The 25,696-nt window shown below is 48.0% G+C and overlaps 1 protein-coding gene across 1 annotated transcript in view; it reads left to right on the top strand.

The window, feature by feature from the left end:
- The first annotated feature begins 647 nt into the window (after positions 1-647).
- Positions 648-25,696, top strand: part of LOC121833303 (ankyrin repeat and BTB/POZ domain-containing protein 2-like) — a 92,402-nt gene continuing 67,353 nt past the window's right edge. Inside the window, exon 1 of the mRNA XM_042286482.1 lies at positions 648-1,047. The gene's annotated coding sequence lies outside the window, so the exon portion shown is untranslated. The remainder of the gene's footprint in view (positions 1,048-25,696) is intronic.

The following is a 25,696-nucleotide window of genomic DNA, read 5'->3' as shown; positions in this document are numbered from 1 at the left end:
CACGCTAATGGCGGCGCGTCGCCAGACGCCACAGCAGACCAATATGGGATGCTCCATGAGCCAAAAAATGGCGACGCCTCGGCGGCATTCGTCAGGAGCGCCCGCGGCACGTGTTTAAAGGACGGCGGTAGTTTGGATATCCAGCGTGTAAGATACCTCTTGGGCTGCGTTCAGGCAACGTCGTGAAGGAAAGGTTTGCAAAGGGGTATGCTGACGTTCCTGGAGGTGTTTACCAAAGATACAGCAGACTCGTATCACATACAATAAGCGCCTGCAGGCCGAGCATACGTACGAAAAACATGCTCGCGTCGCAGGTGATCTCCGGAGGGAACAGCGCAGGGGGGGTTCGTGAGTGCGGGCAGCAGCGGGAGCGGCCCACCAGGGGAAGCTGCTCGGAGAGGGACCGGCCCACCCTCCCCGAGAGGCCGTGCATGCCAAGGACCGTGCGGGAAATACCAGAACGGCAATCAGCCAAACAGCGCTCGCCGCAGGGGGAGTCGCTCGCGGCGGCAGCTCCGCGCGCCCGAAAATTCTTCCGCTCGATGTCGCCACCGGTTTGCGTTTGGCTGTGGCGTTGTGGCCCCCTTTGGCCAGCCCCACTGCATGGGCAGCCCAAATGACCCCCTCCGCCCTTTGCGCCGAGCGCGCCAAGATAGCGCAGCGGCAGCCGCGGCCGGCCGGTTCGTTCGCCGCCAGCGAGGACGGCGAGGAGGCCGAAATACCACAGTGAGCAATAGTGTGGCTTCCGCGGGTCGCCCTGTCTTGGACGCTATCATCTTACGAGCGGTTTGGGCTGTCCTGGGCGACGTCGTGCGTAGACCTTCCGTGCCTTGTGCTGTGCGAGCAAGACGTGCTCCGTTCCTCCGAGTCGCCGTGCGTTCGAGTCGACGACGCCTTGTGGATACGTGAATCCGTGCGTGGCCTGCGGCGGCGGGGTTACCGCGGTGACGGGCTTCGTGAGGCGACGCCGTGGCGCTGGATTTGGATGCTAGCCAGGAGACGTCTAGACCACGTGCTGCGGCCGGGGCTTGTCTCGACGCTCTTGCGGTGAGTGACAGACGTTGCTGAACCGACGCTGGTACACTGTCTTGCACTGAAAACTGTCCACACTGTCTTTTTTTTTTTTTTGTATTTAGTTTAACATTAAGAAATTTTGCATTAGGCCGGGGGTCTCCAAACCCCGGCCCGCGGGCCAGACGCGTCCAACGGAGGCCTTCCCGTCGGCCGCGGCTGGCCGCGGTCCTTCCTCGCAGGGACGCCCGGCCCGCGGCCCGTTTCCAGCACGTTCCATTGCCATCGGCGCGAAAAGAACAGCGTACAAAGAAACGGCGCTGCTAAGCTCACCAAACGCTTCGTGTCCGTCCTGATTTGACTGCGCATTGTCATCACCGACATCTCAGTTTTTGGTCCTCTGTTTGGTGTCCGTGTAATTACGTCGAAATGAATTTGCGTTTTCTCGCCTGACAACTTTTTCAGTAGTCTTCTGCCATTTGAAAATATGGCAACTTTCCCACGATTTAAGCCCGGGGAGGTTCCTGGGCTACAATTATTATATGCCATAATTAGCTAAATACTCATCTATAGAACATATTCAACTGTATTACTCGTGAGTCATGTTATTCGCATGTAGGTTTTCGATTATTACATCTTAATATATATATATTTTTAAGTGTACTTTACTTTTTATTTTTACATTAAAATGCTTTTCTCTATTTAGTGTTTTTTTTATATATTGGCCGTTTATTTTCTGTCTATCGAGGCTGCGACCGATGCCTCGCTCGGCCCCTCAGCCATACAGTGTGGAGGGAAGCGGGACGACGCTGGGTGGAGGCAGCCGGGCTCTGTGACCTGAACTTATCCAGTGACTTTAACCTGAACAACGTTGACAAGCGACCGCGAAGGCTCGAGCGGGCAGCTTTGTTGGTGCTCTATTATGTCTGGCTCGCTTGTTCAGAGGGTTGCAGCGCACGTGTAGTTATCGTAGATTTAGGATGTGTGGGCCCCCACCCAGCACGCGTTCGTTGCCTCTATCCTGTGCGGTTGCAAAGTCGCTGGACCCTGGGAAAGTAGCGCCAAGTATGGTCGCCATTTCTCCTCGACCTCTGCATTCTTGGTGAGACGATCGAAATTCGCTGGTGACGGATAGCTTTATCTTCCCTGACCCCATCTATGGGCAAATTAAATGTTGTCATCATCATCATCCTGTATGCCGAGATTTTGCTGTCCCCTCAATGGCGAAGCAAGCGTACATCTTCTTACCACCACCAGATGCTGTGTTGGTGCGTGGAGGCACCGAAAGATAAGTTTACTCTTTGAAAACACGAAAGAAGAACAATATATAATTGTAAGAGGTCCGTGAAGATAGGCATGATTGGTAAGTTGATGGCATACACAGTGACAAGGACGCTTGTATTGGCGAGGAACGCCTTCAGTACGATGATGCTCCATGGGGATTTTAATGCAACAGGTTTAGAACGACCCTTTCGAAGCTTCGAAGCAAGCGCGCAGTCAGGTTTTTGTTTCGGGAAGGGGGGGGGGGGGGGGGGGGGGGGGCGGCGGGCGCTCATGACGAGATGCTGTATGAGGGGGAGGGGGGAGAGGAGGTCCCAGCAAAATGGAAGATATCGGGGGGGGGGGGGGGGGGCATGCTTCCGCCCCTGGCTAGATGTCTACTTCGAAGATTTGGATGAACCGAAATGGTGATTGTCATGGCAACGGGGACCCGCTCAGCGATTCGCCTTGCGAGATGTTTGCCGCCTCCATGTTAGTTTCTGTTAGTGCCCGGAGGCAGAGAAGGCGATGGCGCTACTTTCCTAGGATGCAGTGACTTCAGGACAACCCAGAAACCTCCCTGCAGCCGATCTGCTCCACTCACTACACTTCATGTTAAGACAAAGTAGAATCACCGAAGAGATCGAGTCGGATAACCTCGAATGCTTGTCTGTTTCGGAGGCAGCGTTGAAAGATACCCGACGAAGGTATTTAAGGTAAGTTGATATAATACCCGCTTTATAATGCATTTAGGGTCCTACCCGAATTACTTTCCCCGCAGAATATACCGAGTACAGCACATATACTTGGAAATGTAAATCAATTACTTTCCCGGATACCTCCTCATAGCATAAGTTGCATCGACTTCGTGATACCAGAATACTTTGTTTGCGAGCAACAGAAGAAAACAAACTTGCGGTGTTATTCTGTGCTGTCCCAGTGCAAGCGGCAGCATCACTGGTGCGTTTTACGAAATATCTCCAGGACAAATGAGTAAAAGAAGTTAAGCGCCGAAAATCATATCTTACGGTGGTTTTATAACGCGCACCTATAGAGTTAAAGGGCCTCTGACACGCCAAAAAAATTCAAAGTTCCCGCCAGTGCCCTGTGACGTAACAATGTACCGCAAGGTGTCGCGGCGGTCAGAAGGGAGGTAGGGTGCCTACGTGTCTGTCTGTCTCAGGGTGAAGACATCCATTGTTGCCCTGAATGTGCCAGCGCGTGACGCTCGGGCGCACTCGGTGCGTGACTTGGGCGGTAAAATGGCGTCTATGCATTAGCCAAAGCTACGCGCTCGAGCTGAGTGACACCAGATTGCGCGCGCTTCAAAATGCATAAAAAAACGATTGGGCGGAAAAATGGCGGAGATGTCACCACTCAAGCAAAAGCGCGCGTGTGTATGAAGGCACCCTAAAGGGAGGCATCGACCTACGTCACTGAAAGTGAGTTCGCCGGAAGTCACATGAGTTTCACTCTTCGTGCTCTCCACGACCATGCCTAAGACTTTTTTTCTTTATTATTATTATGGTTTTTTCCACGAGCGATCGCAGAAGTTTCAATTCCACTAGCTCCATATTGCTGTACCACGGCCACTCGATCCCCCCCTAATCGAGTGGCCGTGGCTGTACCGTTGGTTAGATTGCGTGCTGTAAAAGTTGAGGACTAAGTCAGTGGATCGACGTGATGGAGATCAATGATAAAAGCGTTCCGAGTACAAGCCAGTGTACGAGTGCATGCCATCAGTCCGATGGTACAGTAAAACTGCGTACAAAACAACCTATCGAGTTTTGAAAAAAAAAAAATAGAACGCTCGCAGAAATGAGGATTGCTAGCATACGACACGCCCGATCGCATTGCTGAAGGTTCAGACACCGAGGTCGTCGAACCACCGGATACTGTCCAGGCTGAAGACGCTTGCCGTCTGGAGAATACGAACTGGTGAGTGTACCAAGTACAAGTAAACGTCGAGCATAACGTACGTGTTTTGTCTAGAACATGGGTGGAACTTGTTTACTAGGTTCACTGACTCCTCTTCTTCGACCATTACAGCAACATTAGGTGATGAAAAGCAAATAAAAGAAACCTTGTCTATTTGAATTGCTCGCGGAAATGCGGAGAATAACAAATATATAAAAAATATATTACACGCTGTCGCGGTAAGCACGTGGAGTGATAGAACTCACGTGACTTCCTGCGATGCCTCCCTTCTGACCGCCCCGACATCTTGCGGTACATTGTTACGTCACAGGGCACTGCCGGGCAGTTTGAATGAAGCTTCGTATTTCCATTTTTTATATATAAAAAGCTACGCAACTCTAAAGTGGCAAAAAACAAATATTGGTGATGTTTCCCATTCTAAGTTCAAGAAACGTGTTCAGAAAAGCGTACAAATTTGGGAGGACTCTGAGAACTCATCATATTCGTAGCTAGTGTCCTGCCTCGTTACAATCCGACCTCATGGAAGGTGGGCTATCACCGGTCGCCATAAACTGTGTTTCCAAAGCTGTCAGACAAAACCGACTTTTTTTTTTTTTTTGCCGGAGTTAAACATGAACACGTGTTTTCACCTCATTTCCTCCTATTTGTTCTTTGTTGGCATTTTAAGCCCGCATATTTGGTCCGCGCTTGTTTCTGGTTCTGTTCTCGATCCTTTCTGCTTTAAGTTTGCGATCGGTTCAAGGGTGTGCCGATTCTTATTCCCGTAAAGCATTCCCGCTGAAATTCTTTTAAGAAAGATATCGAAAAGGTAATTGAGATTACGAATACGAGATACCGACAAATGTGATTAAGATACTCTCGATCAAATGTATTTGTAAGATACCCAAAGTTTGGCCAAAGTCTTTGAGATCTTGCAAAATCTCAGATAGGGTATTTCAGTAGTGTTGTAGCGTTACCAAATAGAAGTCACGAAATGCGTTACTCGTTACTCGCAAATCAAAGGAACGCGTTATCGACGTATCGTTAGCTCAAACTGGAAGGAACACGTTACCGTCACCGATAAAAACTTTCTCACGTTACTTTTGCGTTACTTTTTAAATTATGAATTTACGTTTTACTGTTTTGACCATACAGGCATACGTAAGCGCCATATTTCGAGAAACATCATGTTCATGCAGAAACTAAACCTAATTACTTTACAATTTTTACGGTTTCCCCTAAACACTCGCGAGGAAAAAAAAAAAAAAAAATCACGTGGCTTGGCGCCTAAAACACGAAAAAAAAAATTTAAATGTAATTATTTCGTCTTGGGAACAAAAAGTAGCGAGTAACGTAACAACGTTACCCGTTACTCCAAATAAGTAACGTAAGTGTGCATTACCCGTTACTGTTGTGAAAAAAGGAACGGGTACGTTTCTACGTTACCGAAAAAATACCGCGTTCCCAGTAACGCCGGTAACGCGGTTGTGAAAACGTCCTGACCACTAAGGCGGTCATGTGAAAGGCGGTGGCTGTTTGAGCGCGTGCCTGGAGCGTCATTGTGCCCAGTGTGCCGTTCGCCATGACCGCATCTTCACATTCGTCCTTGGGGGAAGGAATCCAATATCTCCTAACAGCGCGCAAAAGAGTTGCTTCCGTTTTCTTTTTAGCATTTCTCTCTATAACAGATTGCTTATCAAATAACACGAGCCTTACTAGATGATTTTCAAAACAATTCCTATCGTAAAAAGCGATCGCGCCTGATTGATCCTCGATTACTGCCCAGATGAGAACGCTACGCATTTTTCCGTCTTCTAGAGATGAGCTCGGAGTGGAGGAAGAGGTGCCTCCCAATGCTCGCGTAGTCAGTTGCGACACGAGGATCTGGTTCCTGCGTCGAATAGAATATGCAACAAGTTCCTGTTTCCTTCGCTCTTCTGCCGTGTGAAGAAACCGAATATGCAGTGTTACTTATTCCAATACTGGTCTCGCCGTTTCTCTCTTTCTTAAATGGATATGCAAAGAAGAAACAACATCTTCTGAAAGGGAAAACCGTTCTCGTCTTGTTGGTAGCAATGTTATCGACATGCTGATTCTACCAGGTATTTACGCATGGTCTACAAATAATGCGACCCCCACCCCCTCTCATTGAAACTGACGCAGTTTTCTCGAAACCGAGAAAAAGCTGATGGTCACCCCGAGGAATCGATTCGCATCAAGTATCGTGTCGGAGCATGGCAACCACGTGAGTTGTCCGCTTCTGATGCATCCAATGACCGCTCAACACGTTTTTTTTTTTTTTTTTTTTTAATCTAGAGCACTCGACGACAGGCTGCACCTGACCAAGAAATAACGCTTCTCTTCTTAGCGCCGCATGCCGCCATGGACGCCTAGGTCAGAAATTAGCGTGCAGTGATGTGATTGCTGCGCCAATTGCGCCAAACTGCGCCAAGGGGCTAACCAGATCCTGCTACATTTTGGCAAAATATGGGTAATCTGCGCTAAGCCTGCGTCAAAAAAACAATTTCGGTCGCCCGACACAAAGTGGCGTCCATCCGGTCTTGCGTGCTTTTCCCGCCGTCTCGCGTTCTGGTCGTCTCCTGGGTCTCGTCTCGCGTCTTTTTCAAAAATATTTTGAACGATAGACGCGGGTGTGCGGCTCAGACGCTAGGGTGCCGGGTACCAGCCATGCCGTCATGCAGTGAAACGAAACCACGTTTTTGCGCGGCGGGAGTTACTTTGTGAGCTGAAGCACACGCTCCTGAAAGCAACGGTTGTGGGAAATCTGTATTCGGTCCCTGCCTCCTAGTCAGCGTGGTCGCGCGACGTCGAGTATTGCCGTCCCCACGTCGCTGCATACATGGCGCTTTCTAAAATGAAACTAAGTAGTGCAGCATGTTCATCAACATTCCTGTTCTTGTTGAAATCATACGTTACTATAAAAGTCCCTCTTTAACTCAAAGACTGTATACATTGTCGAAGTATTGATTACATAGGTTTCTCTCGGCGGTCTTTATTTCGAGAGGGACCCCGGTACGTGAAAAAGTTCCCGCGAAAAAATGTCGGTGAAGAGAAGTGAGCTAAAGCAAAGAAAGCAAAATCTGCACGCTGAACCCGCACAGCGCGCTTGTTTGTCTCGAGTTCAGTCGTTGCAAAAAGCGCTCCAAGAACTTTTGGACTCTGGCTCGCAATGTCTGCATCAATGCGCTCAGGTTCTGTTTTTTCTTCAGCCGAGCTTTTACGGGCTAGCTTCCCCAGGATCGTGTCCCCTGCAAAGAAATGAAAACACCAGGCTCTGGACACCTACCGCCATCTATGAGCGACGGCGGCAAGCCACGTATCTGGTTGGGCCGTCGCTCATAGATGGCGGCAGCCTTTCCACTCTGGCTTGCCGACTTGCGGCCGGCCATTACTTTCCATGGTACAGCTCCGCTGGTCTTCCTTCTTCACCAAAAAAAAAAGGGCTGAAAGTTTTTTTTTTTTTTGTTTAGTTTGTACCTTGTTTGCCGACCTGGCATGCACGCGCCGCTGAACTGTTTTCGTCGTATGCCCGAAGTTACATTTTGCATTCAATTTTGGGAACCAGTTAGCGACCGGTAGGAGTGGCGTGGTTTCGGTTTCGATCAAACAGCCGTTGTCTCCGCTCGCGCGACGAAGCACGCGCAACTGCGAGCCTGCCGAAGTTGCCCTCACGTGCATGCGAACATGATTGCACGACAGAGGCACCAGCCGGGACGCTTACAATTCATTGTTTCACGTTTGCCTACTTTTGATGAAAATCTGGCACGTCGAGAACCAGTAAAATTGTGGCAAGCGGTGTTTTGGAATTGCTCGGCAATGCCTACAGCACTGTACACTTGTGGGATGTCTCAGCAGTAAAACCACAAGCAGCGAGTTCCGTCACAACAAGTGACATCAGAACACAACACAACAGAAAGTGCCCTTCGTGTGTACAGCACTGAAAGCAAATATTTTTATTTTTCTAAGAATATCCGTTCCAAAAGCCACTTCTGCTGCTCCGAAACATTGTCTTGGCTGCTCCAAATTCCACTTTTGCTCCTCCAAGACACTCTTATGGTTGCTCCAAAGGCCATATTTGCTGCTCCAAAACACTGTTTTGGCTGCTCCGAAACGTGCTCCAAAATGGCTTAGGCCAATCACATCACTGAGCGTGTCGCTAGCTACGCCAAAGTTCCACTAACGGCTCTGCAGGTGTTTCACATGTATGTAGACCCATATATATATATTTTTTTTAAAGTAAATATACAAAATTTTCGGAATTTTAAAAGTGACAGTCCATAAAAAAATACTTATTCTTATTTGATAATTTGGGGAAAAAAATTAGAGTATAATGCCATTGAACTTGGATATTTGTTTAATACAATCTTCATACAAATGCAGCCGCCTCGGTGGCTCCGAGGCGGGCGAGAGCGCTGGCCTGCGGATTCCCATGTGGCGGGCTCGAATCCCGGCTGAGGTGCCCGCAATCTGACGGAGGCTTATTGCGGAGAAGGCGCCGTGTAACCGAGCTTTCGGTTGCACGTCAAAAGATCCCCAGGTGGTCCAAATTAATCCTCAGTCCTCCGCTGGGGCGCGCCAGATGCCCGTCGTTGGTTTGGCACGTAAAACCCCCAAATTTGACTTTGGTTTCATATAAATTGGGATTTCGAAAGTAATATTCCACAGGAACTTATATCATAAAATAGGAATCAACGCGTTGACAAATAAAAATACTGTCTCGGTATAGCTAAAATTACACGATGTACACATGCTTCTAAGCGCTGGGTTATTCTGAGTCGGTTTTGCTGGATAGGCAAACGACATTCGCCTCGATCAAAGTTTTCTTTGCGTTGAAGTTCCAGTGCATACGCTCAAGTTTTCGCACACGTTCACCCGTGAGCCCATTGCGCAGTTTTGGTATGTAGTACATTTCCGAACTGAGACCAGTTCTGTTCACATGTGGCAGACGATGGGGGAATCTGCAGCAGCGGACATGCCAGGGCTGCCAGTAGCTGGTCAGATACAGTGTCCTCGCCGGCAGTTCCAGATGCTTTTTCAGACTCCTAAAGTGTTTTCTCGAATCGAATTCCTGCCTTGTCCTCTGCGACGTTAGAAAGCAATTTTCCTACGTGAATCGAAATGTGTCCCGCTTGCTGGGACATCCAGTCAAATACGCCTGCAATCTGCGCATCATCCAGATGCTTACCTCTGTATCTTGCGTCTCTAGTAAGTTTGCATGCAGCAACGTAAATGGGGCGCAAACAAACCACTTGGCGCTTGGTGGTAACCTCTTTTACGGGAGCATGTTCTTCTCGTGTCAAAATGGTTGTCGCCAACTTGGTGATCACTGGGGTTTTATTAAAATGAGGAACATTGGGAACGTCCGACAGCGAAGCTTTGTCAGACTCCAATGCCGTAATGGCCGAAGAAATGAACGTCCCGAGTTCCAAACAACTGCGTAGGGCTTACCAGAGTCCATCCTCGTCCAAGACAGTGTTGGGATCAAAGAAAAGATCGACCGGCCAGTTGGTGTTCTTTCTGTTCTGTGTCCGAGGCGTGCGAGTGTCACGCGCTACCAGCACATCAACTTTTATTTCTTTAGTAGGCTAGCGCTTGGTTCTCGTGGAATCTGGTCACTACAGATATGCCCCCCTTTGGGAATATTTAAGTTGGAGTTGTTATATCCTTCCATTGAAGGCTCTTTTGTGCGTTGACCTGGTTTACGGGTGCGGCTTCAAGGTGTACAGGCTTGAGGCGGTGTAGGGCAACTGTATCGTCTTTGCCGTTGATACGAAGCACAAATGTGTCGGTTCTTCTCTGAACCACAGGGAACGGTCCTTGATAGTGAGGGCGTAGTGGTTTCCTGTGGTGATCTTGACGTACAAAGAGGTGTGTGGTCATTTTTAAATCTTCGGTAAAGTAGGGCGACTTGGTTTGACCTGACCGAGTTGGAATGGGACGAAGGTTCTCGAAGACTTGCCGCAGTGTTTCAGCGTAATCTTGGGGTCTTTTTGAAGATATTGGCTCTGCCTCAAAGAAGTCTGATGGTAACCTGAGGTTGCTACCATACACGAGCTCTGCGGTGGAGCATCCAAGGTATTCTTTGAGGGCCGTTCTTGAGGAGCCCACTCGTTTGGGTTGCCATGTGCTGTCAGTGCCGATTTTAGGTGGCGGTGAAAGCGCTCAACAAGACCATTGGACTGCGGATGATAGGCTGTGGTCCTTAGTCTTGTCGTTCCGAGAATGCGGTTGATCTCTGTGAAGAGTGAGAACTCGAATTGTCGTCCGCGATCTGTGACAATCTCGGAAGATCATCCGAATCTGGACACCCAGGTCGAGATGAACGCGGCTGCGACGTTGGAGGCAGTGACGTCAGGTATGGGTGTTGCCTCTGGCCATCTTGTAAATTTGTCTATCCAGGTGAGGAGGTATCGGTGTCCCTGTGACGATGGAAGAGGCCCGACCAGGTTCAGATGCACTTTGTCAAAACGCGTATCTGGTTGGAGAAAGGTCCTGATCGGGGGCACTGGGTTCCGATGTACCTTTGCCTGTTGACAGGAGATGCAGGAGCGTGGACAGTCCCGGACGTCTGCCTTGATGCGGGGCCATACGTATCTGCTCGTCATGAGCCTCTGCGTTGCCCGAACGCCCGGATGTGACAGACTGTGAGTGGCGTCAAAGAGTTTTCGACGTAGCGGAGCAGGAATAAAAGGCTGTGGCTTTCCAGTTTTCATGTCACACGTGACGATTATGTTTCCTGGAAATGTGACGTCCTGCAGCTGCAGAGACGATGACGCACGCGACCTATTTAGTTCCTCATCGTTGACCTGTAGACGGGCAAGTTCTGCAGGGTCCGGTAGTGGAGGCAAGGAAACTGCATCAATGCGGCTGAGGACGTCGGCAGGTACGTTGTCCACGCCTCTGACGTGTCGGATGTCCGTTGAAAATTCTGACAAAAACGCGAGCTAACGAATTTCCGGTGGTGTGTAATGGGATCCAGTGTTGGAGATGGCATTTGTCAGAGGTTTATGATCTGTCCAGATGATAAATGTTCTTCCTTCGACAAAGTGTGGGAAGTGACGGACAGCCAAGTATGCAGCCAGTAATTCACGCCCAAACACGCTGTAGCGCGTTTGTGCGGGATTCAGCTTCTTGGAAAAGAAAGCGAGTGGCTGCCACTTACCGTCATGTATTGTTGGAGTACGGCTCCGACGGCGGTAGCCCAGGCGTCTGTCATGATCGACGTCGGAGCGTCGTGCATGGGATGTTGCAGAAGGGTAGTCTCTGCCAACGCTCGTTTCGCTTCACAAAACGCTTTCTCAGCTGCTTCGTTCCAGGGAAGAGAAGTGGGTCGCCCGCTCTTGCCAAGGAGAAGGTCGAGTGGTTGAAGCAGCTTGTCGCAGTGTGGAATAAAGCGTCTGTAGAAGTTTATGAGGCCGATGACCTGACGGAGCTTGGTGAGTGATGTTGGCCGCGGGAAGTCTTGAATAGCGCTGACTTTAGCAGGCAGAGGTCGAAGGCCTGAGCTATTTGGATGGTGGCCAAGAAAGTCTAGTTCGGGCACTCCAAACTCGCTCTTCGTGGCGTTGATGAGGATGCCATGTTTGGCGAGCCGTTCGAAGAGAAGTCGGAGATGGGTGGTGTGCTCTTCTGCAGTAGAGCTCGCGACCAGTAGGTCGTCGACATAGGAGTATACGAAGGGCAAGCCTCGAGTCACAGCGTCGATAAATCGTTGGAATGATTGCGGCGCATTACTAAGGCCGAAAGGCATGCGGAGGAATTCAAATAAGCCGAACGGCGTTGTGACGGCTGTCTTGGGTCTTCGACTATACTGGAATTTGGTGATAGGCTCGGGTTAGGTCAATCTTCGAGAAGGTGGTAGAGCCTTGAAGATTGACCGTGAAATCTTGGATGTTGGGGAGCGGGTGCCGGTCTGGAACAGTGCTTTTGTTCAGAGCGCGGTAATCTCCGCATGGTCTCCAGTCCCCGTTCTTTTTAGAGACCATGTGGAGCGGAGATGCCCAACTGCTGGAGGATGGTCGTATGATCCCTAGTTCGAGCATGTGTTCGAACTCTGCCCGAGCAGTTTGGAGTTTCTCCGGAGCTAGACGACGTGGTCGAGAGAAAATTGGTGGGCCTGTTGTTGGTATGTGATGCGTGACATCATGCTCAACAGGTTTCTTCCAGTCCGGAGTTCGCGTAAGTGAGGGGAACTCGACGAGCGGTGCTTGGAACGCTCCTTGCACTTGACTGCAGGTGGAGACGAACACCGGAGCTTTCGTCGTTGCGACGCCTTGTAGGGACAGTTGTGTAGCTGAGTCAAGGTAGGAAGCGCTTTTTCTTGACGTCGACCAGCAGCGAATGGTATTTAAGAAAGTCTGCTCCGAGGACCGCCTAACGAACGTCTGCCACCAGAAGTATCCACCGGAAAACTCATCGAAGACCAGGATTCAGTGAGATGGAGCGTTCTGCGTAGACTAGGATGTTCGTGCCGTTCACGGCCTGTAAAAAGGAGATGGGCTTACATGAACGGTCGGCACGAGACGCAGGAACTGCGCTGATCTCGGCCCCTGTCTCGACGAGTAGGCGGTTTCCGGTGGCTCGTTCTGTCACGTAGAAGAGGCGACTTTCTTGTGGGCTAGGACCGCTCGTCGCCTCTAGCGGTCGGCCGGCCGCTTTTCCGGCCACGCGCAGGGGCGTTGGCAGCGGCGCGCGTCGGGACCGAATCGCTGGTGGTAGTAACACAAACCGGAGGAGTGGTCTCTGCCCGTGCGGTCGTTTTCAGGTCGGCGCGATGTATAGAGTGCCGTCGACGGCTTGGAGTGCGCGCAGAGTCCCGACGGCTTGTTGCAGCGAGTACCACTTGTTCCAAACGTTGGCAGGGCTGCTCAACGTATCCTTGTGACGCGTTTGGTATCTGGACATTTTGTGTCGTGCTAGGGGCATCGCTTGCCGGCGCTATGGTTGTGGCAGCGACGTTGCTGGTGGACGGGGTGCAGTTGGAGAAAGAACCGATACGACGTGATGGTACATACGTTGCTGGCGTGTAATGTGTGTGAGATGGAACTGCGACTCCGCTGGCAGAAACTCGACTCGCGGGTTGCGGTCCCAGTACGGCGGGAGCCGCACCGCAACATCCGCAACTGGAGCTGGAGTGGAAGCCGGGGTTTGGTCGTCGGTCATGCTCGAAGTCGCAGGCACGTCCGGGTCACCACTTGTCGGCATCAAAGAAAAGAGCGACCGGCCAGTTGGTGTTCTTTTGTGTTCTGTGTCCGAGGCGTGCGAGTGTCACGCACCACCAGCACATCTACTTTTATTTCTTTACTAGGCCAGCGCTTGGTTCTCGTGGAATCTGGATCACTACAACAGCATACGGCACTGATTCATTTACCTTCAGAGCCTCTAAGGGGTCTCTTACAGCGCTTATTTGGTCCTAAGCAAGCGTTCAAGTAGGAGAGTAACGCCACCTCATTTTGTTTTGCTGGGCACCTTGAGAGTCGTGGAGTTGCCATATCTGGGGGGCTAGGTTGCGCTTTTTGCACTCCCAGGAGACTAGGGAGAGGGAAGTGACGTCAACAACGCAGTAAATGCAGATTGGATGTTGATTTTGTTTTCTTCTGTCAACATCCAATCTGCATTTGCTCTAGTCGTTGACGTCACTTCCCTCTTCCAAGTCTCCTGGGAGTGCAAAAAGCGCAACATAGCACCCCTGGACTCCGGCTTTTATAAAAACGTTGCAGCAACTACGTGAGTCTGCTTAACATACTTGATCGCTTATCTAGCTAAAATCCCTGGAGAGGGTTCTTCTCCAGGGATTACAGCTTCATGAGATTATTCAGGAGCATATTCAGCTTGTGAGCGGCACATCCAAATGATGTAACAACTTGTCAGTAACCATCTGCCGTGCTGTTAGCATGTTACGTTCCACCTTAAAAGGATGCTGAAGTCATTTTTGAAAAAGGTTGTTTTTCATCTTATATTGTTTACAATGTGTTAGTTCCCACATATACCAAGTCCTATATTACAAAACCGCCTATTCATCTCAGGGCAATAGAAAAACACGTGGACTCCTTTTTTTCGCGGACTACCTACATTGTGTGGACCAAAGAAAGCCCTACAATTCACGCAGATTCCGAATGATTTTATTATAACTCGTTTCGAAGAGAGTCTGATAAGTACACATTCCGATAAGACTCCTCTTTTTCTCCGCGGGCGAAGCCATCGCTTGCAACTCGCCAAGCGCCCTTCGTGGACCATTTCACCCGGAAGAAAATTCTTCCCAAAAAGGGCGTGTTGCGATCTTTGAAGATGCTTTTAAAGAGGAAATAAGCTACGCACGGTTGTGGTTTCGGGTTTGTTGGGATGCTTAGAGCGTCTAGATTGAGTTGTCGCCACAAAAGGACGATCTCAGAATCGACTTCAGTGCCCCTTTAAAGGGATGCTGAACCATAGCCTCCTCTATGCTTACAAAGCCTGGCAGTTCGTCGACGGGACCATAGAGTGCCCGGTCGCAGATTTAGAGCGCGAGGATCTGGTAGCACAGGACATTTCTCGTGGGGTCCGGTAGTGAGCGCACAGCTTATTTTGAGCGGCGAGGACCCGAAACACACTGTTCGCGCCTGAGAAACCGATGTGACTGGCTGCTGATGGCGAGGCTAGAGCAATTATAATGTTCAGTAAAAATATCCTTTAACGAATTCTTATTTTCGTACTCATTCTGGTTTCGTTTTCACTTCCCGGCGTGGAAACATTTTGCACTACTGAAAATCATTCGGGAAAATACTTTTTTGGTCTTCCTGAATAAGGGAACCTGAAAACGTCTTCAAGACGTCTTTGAAAAGACCAGAATGTCCCGACTAGGTCCGGACGTCCCGACGACGTCTTCGTCGGGACGAAGACGTCTCGACCAGTTGAGGACGTCCTCGGAACCATCTGCGTTGTCTGGGCAGTTGTGTGCCCTATGGCGCATGTCACGCCAAAAAACTACAAGCAGGGGGTAGTCTTTTGTCTTTATTTTTTGGCTCTGGAGAGGCGCAGCACCGTGGAAATGCAGCAGCCCGTACCATGGAGGCTCACGGTGCCGCGTCTAGTGAACAGGATAATGTGATGAGTATATCCATACAAGATGACGACGACATGGGTTGTCGGTATTGGGAGGATAGTAGTCCGATTCGTAGAAGTCCAGATTTCGTGGAGGCGGGTTGGGCGGGTCAGCAGCGAGCTATGGGGATCTGGCACGCCGTTCGATCGGTGCATGAAGAAACCCCAGGAACATGATGGCGCTGTTGCTCACTGGGGTCCACTGGGGTCGAAGCATCAGGCTCCAAGGAGGTAGCCCAGTCAAAGCAGAAGCTGCCGCCTCCGAGGAACCGAGGCCCAGGGGTGCTATGTTGCGCTTTTTGCACTCCCAGGAGACTTGGAAGAGGGAAGTGACGTCAACGACTAGAGCAAACGCAGATTGGATGTTGACAGAAGAAAACAAAATCAACATCCAATCTGCATTTGCTGCGTTGTTGACGTCACTTCCCTCTCCCTAGTCTCCTGGGAGTGCAAAAAGCGCAACATAGCCCCCCAGGGCTCAGATTGAGGCACCGCCGTCGCCCAATGTGTCATCCTCTCAACGTCGTTGTCGTCATCTTGCGTACTGACCTTTCGACGCTGTTCCTGTATATCAATAGCTGTAATCTGTAATCAATCAGCCCCGGCAGTCTGCCGCTCAATTTTGAGCCCAAAAGAAACAGACGAAACCGAAACGGAGGAACGGGTGTCGTTCCATGTATACCCTTGCCAATAGGAGAAAAAAAAGTATAGTGTGTTTCGGCGTCTCGCCGCAGCGGGGCGCCCGTTACATGACTGTCCTTTAGGCTCCCCTCTTATCAGTTACTTGCCGCTCTACGTTTTCACTTTCGGCGGCCGCGTCACGTGACTATCTGCCAGGCTTTGTCAGTATAGTGGCTGAAACGAACTTTAGAGCTCACAAAGCAAGGCTGGAGGGATAGGCGGGACGCTGCAAAACCCAGAAACATCACTCTTACAGCGATATCTTTAACGGATGGCCTTATATTCTCTCTCATCTTGGATTCATGCCCTCGATCCAGTGAACCGAAGCGAAGATGAGAGAAGCGAGGCCGCTTCCCCTCCTTCTCAGTTGTTCCAGGCTCATACATGGCTGTAGCTGTCCAGGGTTTTGTGTCGACATTTATTGGGTGACGGACACGAAACTGGGGAGACTAGCCTTTAAACTTTAAGCCTTTAAAGTCTTTAAAGCCTTTAAAGTCAACTTCCTTTGCCGGGGAACCTCGTGGTATGGGGATGGGCGCGTCCTGGTCCGGATGGTGACTACCGATGACGGTGCTCGCCCGATGACAGCCCCCGTGAAGTTGATAATAAAAAAAAAAAAAACTAAAAGTTGTTCGACCCCGCTGAACACATTGCGACGTTGGTTGACTTTACGGTGGCCAGTGTGGCCACCTTTATTATGAACCAAAACAACTCAACAGTGAGTTAAAATCCCAAAATTAAACCCCGTACTTTTGTTCCCAGTCTCCCAAAATCGAATCGAAGCCAATCCTCCAGAATCCTCTCTGGGATCCTTTTGTAGACTCGCAGGGGCCTCCTTTCCCCTCAGGGACCGACCAATCCCTTCAAATTTCACCACTCCCACGTGGTGCACTGTTCTCCAATGGTCGGCGAGCTGTCAGCCTGGCGCTCCAACCGCCAAATCCAAATTCTTTCTAGAGTCAACCCCTGCATTTTACGCAGACTGGCTGGCGCCAACAGCTAAATTATTACATCGGGCAAAAAGCGACAATTTTACACTAAGCGGCAAAACCCTCTATATACAGGCACATTCGGCTAAAAGCTACAAGCATCTCCAAGCGCGGGCTCTCCCGGTCCCGGTCCGAGCAGACTCCCGAAACCCGAGACGCTTCTTAACGGCTGCGGGGGAACCGCTCCCGCTTTGCGGACGCTCTGGCCCCGCCGACACAAACCTAGAAAGTTAAAAAAAAAAAAAAAAAAAAAAAAAATGCCGACGCAACTCTGGAAAGATAAACTTTAAAATCATTTTAACTAATAAGCAGGATTTCTACAAACTTAAGAGGGATACTACAACGAAATTTTGGCGCTTATTTTTTTACCTATATGTGTTCAAAGGAGCAGGTTCACATCGAACGCACCAATATCTTGTTCAAAAAGTCACGAAAAGGAATTTTAAGGCGAATTAAACGATTAGCAAAGAGCACCTGGTGGATATCTCTAACGCTTCGTTTGTAATGCCCGTCTAGCAACCTTGAGAGGTAGTGACGGCAACTGTCTCGCCTTCGGCCACGACGAGAGATTAGGGGAAGGAGGAACTCCCCTCTTCCCGAGAATCCCTTTTGGGTGTCGCAAAAGTCGCTATTGTCCCCCTACAAGATAATAGAAGATTAACCCGTCACTCAAATTTCGTACAAAAGCAGTCGCTTCGGTGGCTGGAACGACTATTTGACTAGTCCATCCTCTCGACGTCAGCCTCGCCGACAGCTTTGCTCGTCCCGAGACGAACTACGTCACGATTGCGTTGGATGTCACATGCTCTCCGCTGGCTGTTCTCGGAGCGCTTGCCAGGGTGGGCCGTTTATAACGACAAATACAGCCACCAGGCTCAAAATAAAAACGTGCGATTGTCATTTACGAATATTGTGGATCATATTCAACCTATTTTTGAACAGGACGGGTATATTTCAAATTTCGTTGAAGTATCCCTTTAACAGCTCCGCTGTAAAATTGCAGTCACCGTTGGACGTCCGTTATCTCAGCTGTTCACGCTCTTGTGCTGCGTGGCACCCAGCTTCGTATGCGTTACGAAAAAAAGTAATGGATTAGAATAAGAATTACTCTCGGTTAAAATTATTCAATTCGATTACTTGAGAAGAAAACTGATTGGCCGTTGCATGAAAAGGTTTCTTTTCCGATTACTTGAGATTTTCAAAAGGACAGACATATGTCTGCTTAGAAAACGGGCCTTTCGTACTGTCCATCATGAGAATTCACCGATTCTGGTAAACTGTTCTCCTGTCGGAGGAGGCGCGGTTCGGGGATTTCTTGAAGCGGGTTCGAGCAAAGGGCGCCATTAGGAAAGGGAGGGAACTAGAGGAAGGAGTAATTTCAGGACTCCCAAATGAAATTACTCGCGCGATTACTTCCTAATAAATGTATCCAAACGATTACTACTCGAAAAAGTAATCGATTACGAAGTATTTGATTACCCGTAATGAGTAGCGTACGAGGTCTGGTGGCACCGTTGAGCTTGCCGACGCTTTGGACAGTGCCGTAACGTAGTAAGAGGCGCCCGTCGGTGTCTTTGTGACGTCATGACTGAGGGGAAAGCCGGCGAAGCTGGCGCGTGCCAATCCGGGATCGTGCCGGGTCGCCGGAAAGTCACGATCGAGCGCTCTTGCGCCGGATTCCTTCGACCGATTCGATGCGCCTTTCGCTTTTTTTCATTCCCCCCAGAGCCAGTCCTCGACCGCGTCCACGCGAGTGGTCTGTCTATTTCCGCCTCGTGGCGTCAGGCAAGTGTCACGTTGTCGCGATCGTGGATCTGGCAGACGCCGGTTCCGCTGCAGGTCGTTCTGCAATGTCCCCGGAATCTTCGGTGGCCACAAGCCCACGGCGGCAGCGACACTCACGTTCGCTCTCGCCTTTCGCCGGCATTTCTGCCACCAACCGCCAGGATCGCGACATATCCGACAGCGTGGCACTGTGACGTCACTTGTTGCGACTTCGGGACCGCTTCTGATGTATGGGCAGCAGACGACGGTAAGCACACCTGCCCTAAGAAGGTTGTGCGAGTCGTTCTCTGGCGTAGAGCAGTTGTTCGTTTAATTTTTGATTCTGTCGCTAGACAGCAATGGCTACACTGCGAAGTTGAAAGTGCCCGGATGAAATATTTGCTCCTTTTGCTATGTCCGCCCTCGCGCGATGGTTATCCGATTATTTCAGTTTTGTAGACTATTCAAAAGGGTTTTGATTGAGATAGCGGATGCTACGCGACAGAGTATTTTATAATTTGATTCGATTCTATTTTTAATCGATTCTATTTTTTTTTTCATCGCTCGATACACCGAGTGAGAAAAATTGAGGGTTGTGGGGATATTTATACAGCGTGTAGTTGGTCAGCCATTTAAAGTTGCGACGAGTCACACGCTGTAGATGAGCAATTTAGCCAGTGCGGTACAACCGCTAGTCTGGGGTCTTTAACGTGCACCACGCAGTAGTGATACACGACCGCACGCCGTACGATGCTCATCCAGATCGAAACGGGCAGGGGTGGGGCTCGAACCCAGGATCCCCACCGAGTGAGAAGTTGTTTGAAGGTTGTGTGAGAGATGTCGACTAATTGTACACTTCAAAAAAAAAAAAAAAAAAAAAAAAAAAAAAGTACATGTAACATTATATGTAAAAAAAAAAAAAAAAAAGAGAAGAAAACCAGGATTTTGGAGGCTCATGAAAAAGTTCATTTTAAAAATGTAAACGTGTAAGGTTCCTTACTGGATTTATGCGCAAGAGTAGATGACTGTTTTAAAGTTTGTGATAAGGAAATTTATTCCCCTTCTCAATTTTCTAGCGTTGTTTTTTCGTGCAAAAGTGATAACTTTACTACTGTACCAGAGTTATTTCTGTTCCTCGCTTTTATCTCCGTTAGTGGAGGGCCAGATAATCAACACTATGGGTAATGTGTTATCTTCTTTTGTTCGTCGTGAGCCTCTCAGAGAGCAGATTGCTAGAAGAAAAGCAGTACTAATACGACAATAATAAGTAACTGAAAAATAGACGTCGAACAGTCAATCGATCGGAGATTGTTTTATCCATTTCGATTTACTTTTACCAGACTTGCCCACGGTCTCAAACTGTAGTTCGTCCACAGGTTATGTATTTTAACAAAATAATTCAAGTACCTTTCACCCTCGTTGGTGTTAGACTGGTGGCAGCTGATAAAACCCGTTTGCTCTATTGACGCCCAACCCCTGGTAAGCTGAATTGCTAGAGCGCTCCACCTGTAATGGAGAGGTCCCGAGTTCGATACCCGGACCAGGTGGATTTTTTCCATCGCGCACCAGTCACCTAGCTTTGTTGTGTTTCTCCTTTTCCCCTCTTGTTCCCCTTCTCCAAAGATTATTTTCGTCATTCTGTCTAGCTCGCTTGCACCTTTGCATTTAATTGCATTATAATCACAGCAGAAACCCACGTTGTGGGATTTTTTTATCGGAAATATTTGCCGAAATGTTTTCATTGTCGAACCGCTATAATATATCGCCTACCAGGTAATTGTTTTTGGTTTCGATTCGGGTTTCGGTTATCGACAAATCAAAATAAAAGTTTTGTTTGCGATACGGCTACCTAAAAAAAAAAAATGCTAATTAACGATTTTCGCCCGAACTCAACGGAGCTTTGCAGTGTTTCAAGTATCTCCTTTCCTCTCACAAAGGACAGGGCTGTATTTTTCTTTCTGTCAAAACTAATAAGCACGTCTTTCTTACTTTATCGATCCACTTTATTTTACCTATGTACTTTTTTTATTTTACCTTAGTTAAAACTAGCAGTTAAGCCTGCGTACGCACCCCACAATACGTGCTGTAATCTTATTGTGTTACTTCTCTCATTTCATCTGGTGATGCTTAGCGTGTGAGCGTATATTTCGTTTGTTTTATCATGTCGCAGTAATTAGCAATATTTATGCGCATGTTTTTTAACATTTAATTACATTAGAAGTAAACTACGCATAATAAATAAGGACGTGCAATTTACGAAATGTTACAATTTCTCCATCGCATTTCTTTTTTTCTTGTTTATTCCGCGGTACGGTGCAAGAGACAACAGAGGCTGTGTGCGGAGCTAGTTGACAAATTAATTACATTATTATACTGTAATCACTGTTCAAAAGTGTAATATCAAGGGTCACATGAAAAAGAAGAAAGGTCTAGGTACACCTAAGCACTTCTTATGAGTTGTGAATGCGAAAGCACGCACGCCGCTCTTCGCTCCCTTCTTTAATCTGCGGCGTACAACGCGCTGACCTTGGACGTGGAACGGTGGAGCCGCTGCCTCGCGGACACGCAGGGCCGTCGGGTGAGCGACCGTTCAAACTGTCGTGTGCCTTGCGGCGCGAGGAAGGAACAGACAGCAACGTAGATCCCAGCAGAACGGACCCCTTGGTTTATTCCATGCGCCGTATATATTGCCACGCGCCGTACAACCGATAAGAGGCGAGCGAACGCGGTGATCAGTGATAACACAACAGTGCGACAACACGGTCAGGATGACACCACACAAAACTGTTGCGCAGCGACCCATGGGAGCCTCGTCGACGCGCGCCAGCCAATGGAACCCAAGTGCAAAAGGTGCCGTTGGCTAGCTTTGCGCGTGGTTTCATTAAAGGGATGCTGAACCGAAATTTTGTTTCCACAAAACACGCGGCAAAAGCGTGCAACGGGATGCTACAAACACCAAAACATGACTCATACAACAATATATCGAACGAATGACCGTATTTTTCAAAAAAAAAAAAAAAAAAAAAGGAGGCGCATTTGACAGAAATGTTGCTGCTTGTTTCTCCTTGAAGGAGAGGGAACGGCCTCTTCTCCGCCTCGCCGCCTTGAGAGAGCGAAGCGAAGAGAGGAGGAAACGAGATATCTCTACGTCACGCGCTTCGTCGGCCTGGTTCAATCTCGACCTTTTTTTTTCCAAAAATACGGCCGTCCATTCGAGATATCGCCTTACGAGTATATAGTGTTTTCGGGATTGTAGCGTCCCGCCGTCCCACCTATATCTCCTGTACCTTTTTTTTTTTTTTTTTTTTTTTGAAATCCAAATTTTAGTTTACCATCCCTTTAAGATGCCGTTTTGCGTGGTTTCAAAGCTGATGACGTCGGCTCGCTCCATGAGACATTTAATGGTTTCGCATTAAAAGAAAACAGGTGGCGCATTGGTTGTCGTACGTACGGTCGCCAAAAGGATTTCACAGAGAGGGTAATCGGTACAGAAAGATTATAGAAGTGGTACACCTACATTTACTACAAGAAGCAATTGACAACGAAGACCTAAGTAGCGTATGTTGACACGCCCGAAGAATGAACATGCGAAACCCTGTCACCTGTCACGCGTCCACCGAGGTACTCAAGACGCCGACTCATCTGGTCTACCGTCCGCATGTGTTTTAAGTAGAGCACCAATATCAAATTGAAACATGTGTTACCTTAACGTTCACGGTCATGGCTTCCACTCACGATCACAGGCAATCAACGGAACACCGACATCTGCACCTGAAAAGCGCGCACACAGAGCGACGACGCTCACAACCGCGTCGGCTGCTGCGAATTCATCGCGGCAACCGTGGTTGCCGCGGTGCTGCATGCAGAAGCGCCGCCACGCGGCCGCCTTCAAGCGCGAGGCTGCTCCTCCAGCTTCGTTCCCGGCTTTCAATAGACGGTATTAGTGGACCGTGCGCTAAAGCTTGGCGCACGCAAAGAAATTGCTGGTCGCAAGTGCACCCGCGCAGAACGTAATAGAAGGGCTAGCGTTTACTGCGTACGCACCAACGTTACTATAGAACACTCAGTTGGGTAACTCGCCCTTGAAACCTGGGCCGTTGTGTTTACCGAGACCGAGCTAAATACGAAAACAGCGCCACCTTTGAGCGACGAGTTGAAACATGAAAGTTGCCTTATATGGCTACTGCTAGAGTCACTGAATGTTCCCAGTGTACCGAAACTAGAGTGAACCAGAGACGACTTTCTGGTACACTCAACTGAAACTCCAAGGCTCGAGGTGCCAAGATGGCGGCTCAATCTTTATTCCTTTAGAACCTTGGCGAGATAAGCCGTAAGATATCCTTTGTCAGTGGTCCGAGAGTTGAAAGAAAACCGGGGTGACATTTCCTCGAGACATTACCGCTAGGCGCTGTCCAAACTAAATTGTAAATACCGTCTTTATTTTTTCATTGGTACACCGAAATTCGGAGTTTATCGGATAAATCCGAATAGACGAAAAGTTTATCGGCGGGTGTTTTTCGAATTTATCTGAAAACACGGAATCCTTTGTATAAATTATATGTTAGTGCCATGTTCTTGGGAGGAGCATTCAGCTATATGCGAACGCCGTAGCTAATTTTCTTCCGGAGATAAAAAATTTCGAAGCTCGAGGCGTTAAGAGTGTCAGGGATTCGCTATGCTAATTCGCACAGCCGTCAATTTCACACTGAAGCATGCACGTAGTAATAACTTTTTTATTTATTTTAGAAAAGGTTTACGGCGTGTACACGAATATTAAAAATTACAATAAAATAGTTTTCTGCAAAAAACAAAAGTGCGAAACACGTCACATAAACACGCTTTCGAAACACATTTAGAAATTATTTACCAACGAACTACTACACATAAAACGACGCGAAACAGATAAAAATTACCATCTTTAAATGCGTTTTACGAATATATAAGAGAATATGCTTAGCCGTTATTTTACTTCTGTTATTACAGCAGAAACGGAGCTCATTTATTTTTTTAAATCTGAAAAAGTTGCACGTCAATATATATATAAAAAAAAACAAAACAGCTTCGACTTTTTATATATACTCTCCTTAACCGTTTAGAGTGACTTGAACTAACTTGTAATGGCAAAACATTGCGTAACATTAAGAAAAGGACGAGAACAAGTTCGCTCAAGTTATTGACCTAGCTTCTCCTCGTGGGCTTTGTTGCACGACATCGGCCCCAGTGAGACATGTTTTTTTTTCCAAGCGACAAAGGCTGTACAGCGCTGCTGCTCTTAGCTTCGTATGTTTTATATTTGTGTTCCCTTGCGTTGCCTCCTAAGACCCTCCTTTAGCTCACGAAGGGCTTAGGGAGGACGCCACCGGCAGTTGAGAATTGTCTGCACAGCACATAAGCCCAAACACGAGCAAGCTCTCTCACTGCGGAAACAAGGAGGGTCTTCGTGTTGAACATCGTGTGACGACAATCGAACCAGCTTAACCCCTTCGAAGTATCCACGCGTACCCAATGGAATACAGATAGAGCTTGATAGCCAGGTTGGGTGTCTCCATATCAGTTGATGCAACGATGGTTCGGCTCATAGTTTATATATTTCTGTAAAATATATACACTCTAAATTAGGACCGTGCGTCAACTTTCCCGCGCAACACTTGGAGAGCCAATCACCGCAACTTACGGAGGTAGCTCAGCCAGTGACGATGCCGATACATATACTTATTGCTTAATGTCACAACTCAGAGAATGTGTTTTTTGGTCGAAACATATGTTTCGGCATCGTCATTGGCTGAGCTGCCTCTGTAAGTTGTGGTGATTGGTTCCCCGAGTGATGTGCGGGAAAGTAGACGCGTGGGCTTTCTTGTCAGAATGTGTGAGAGTCATGTCCTTGGGAGAAGCACTCAGCCGTACATACAGGGTGTTGCACGAAACGCGGGCCAAATCGTTCCTGCCAAAAATACGCATCGCGCAGATAAAAAGTCGATGTAATATTGGTTCCTGCCAAAAGGCAAATGTAGGAAAAAATTGCATTTGATATAATTAGGTTAATAATTAATATCGGTAATTAACTTAATCATTAATAAATGTATAAAGGGTTGATGTAATGATGATAAAGGGTTGATGTAATATTGGTTCCTGCCAAAGCGCAAATGTAGGAAAGACTTGCGTTTGATATAGTTAAATTAATAGATAATTTTAGTAGTTCACTTTATAATTCATAAATTTATAAAGGGTTCATGTAATATTTGTTTCTGACAAAGGGCAAATGTAGGAAAAAATTGTGTTGGATATACTTCCCTAGGTTAATAATTAATATTAGTAATTAACTTTATAATTAATAAATTTATAGGTATCGTTAAAATATAAACATGGTGGGCGTGATTGAAAACTATTACATACATTCACATTACAGACATGAGGCATGCGCAGCCTTTTACGGCGTTCCGTAAAATACACAAATTTAAGCGTGTTTTTAAAAAAGAAAAGAGGGGTGTTGGGGGTCTTAGGAGGCAACGCAAGGAAACACAAATATAAAGCTAAACCGCGTACACCGTAACTTTTTACACCCTAGGACAGAACAGCACCCCTGTACAGCCTTTGCCCGTTCCAGATGATTCTTTGGGGGCGACGTCGCGCGGCAAAGCCCCCATAACGAAGATAAGATTTGAATGGAGGTTTGTTGTCGTTATTTCCTGAAGGAGGTCATATGTTAATGTTTTGCCCTCACAAGTTAGTTCAAGTCGCTGTAAACGGTTAAAGGAGAGCTTAAACAACAATAGAAAGTGGAGTTGTTTAAATATTGGCGTGCAATTTTGCCACATTTAGGGAAATGAGTTGAGTTTCACCATTAGTAACAGAACCACAAATGTGACAAAGCATATGGTTCGTATATATTCGAAAAATGCATCTAAATATGCTCCTTTTGATACATTTTTGTCGTTTTATAGGCGCTTTACACACGTGTTAGGTTGCAGCCGCCA

This window comes from Ixodes scapularis, unplaced genomic scaffold (assembly GCF_016920785.2).
Source record: "Ixodes scapularis isolate PalLabHiFi unplaced genomic scaffold, ASM1692078v2 PGA_scaffold7__128_contigs__length_106722199, whole genome shotgun sequence".
NCBI lineage: Eukaryota > Metazoa > Arthropoda > Arachnida > Ixodida > Ixodidae > Ixodes > Ixodes scapularis.
Note: the sequence above shows the minus strand (reverse complement) of the source record. Positions and strands in the feature narration are given on the sequence as shown.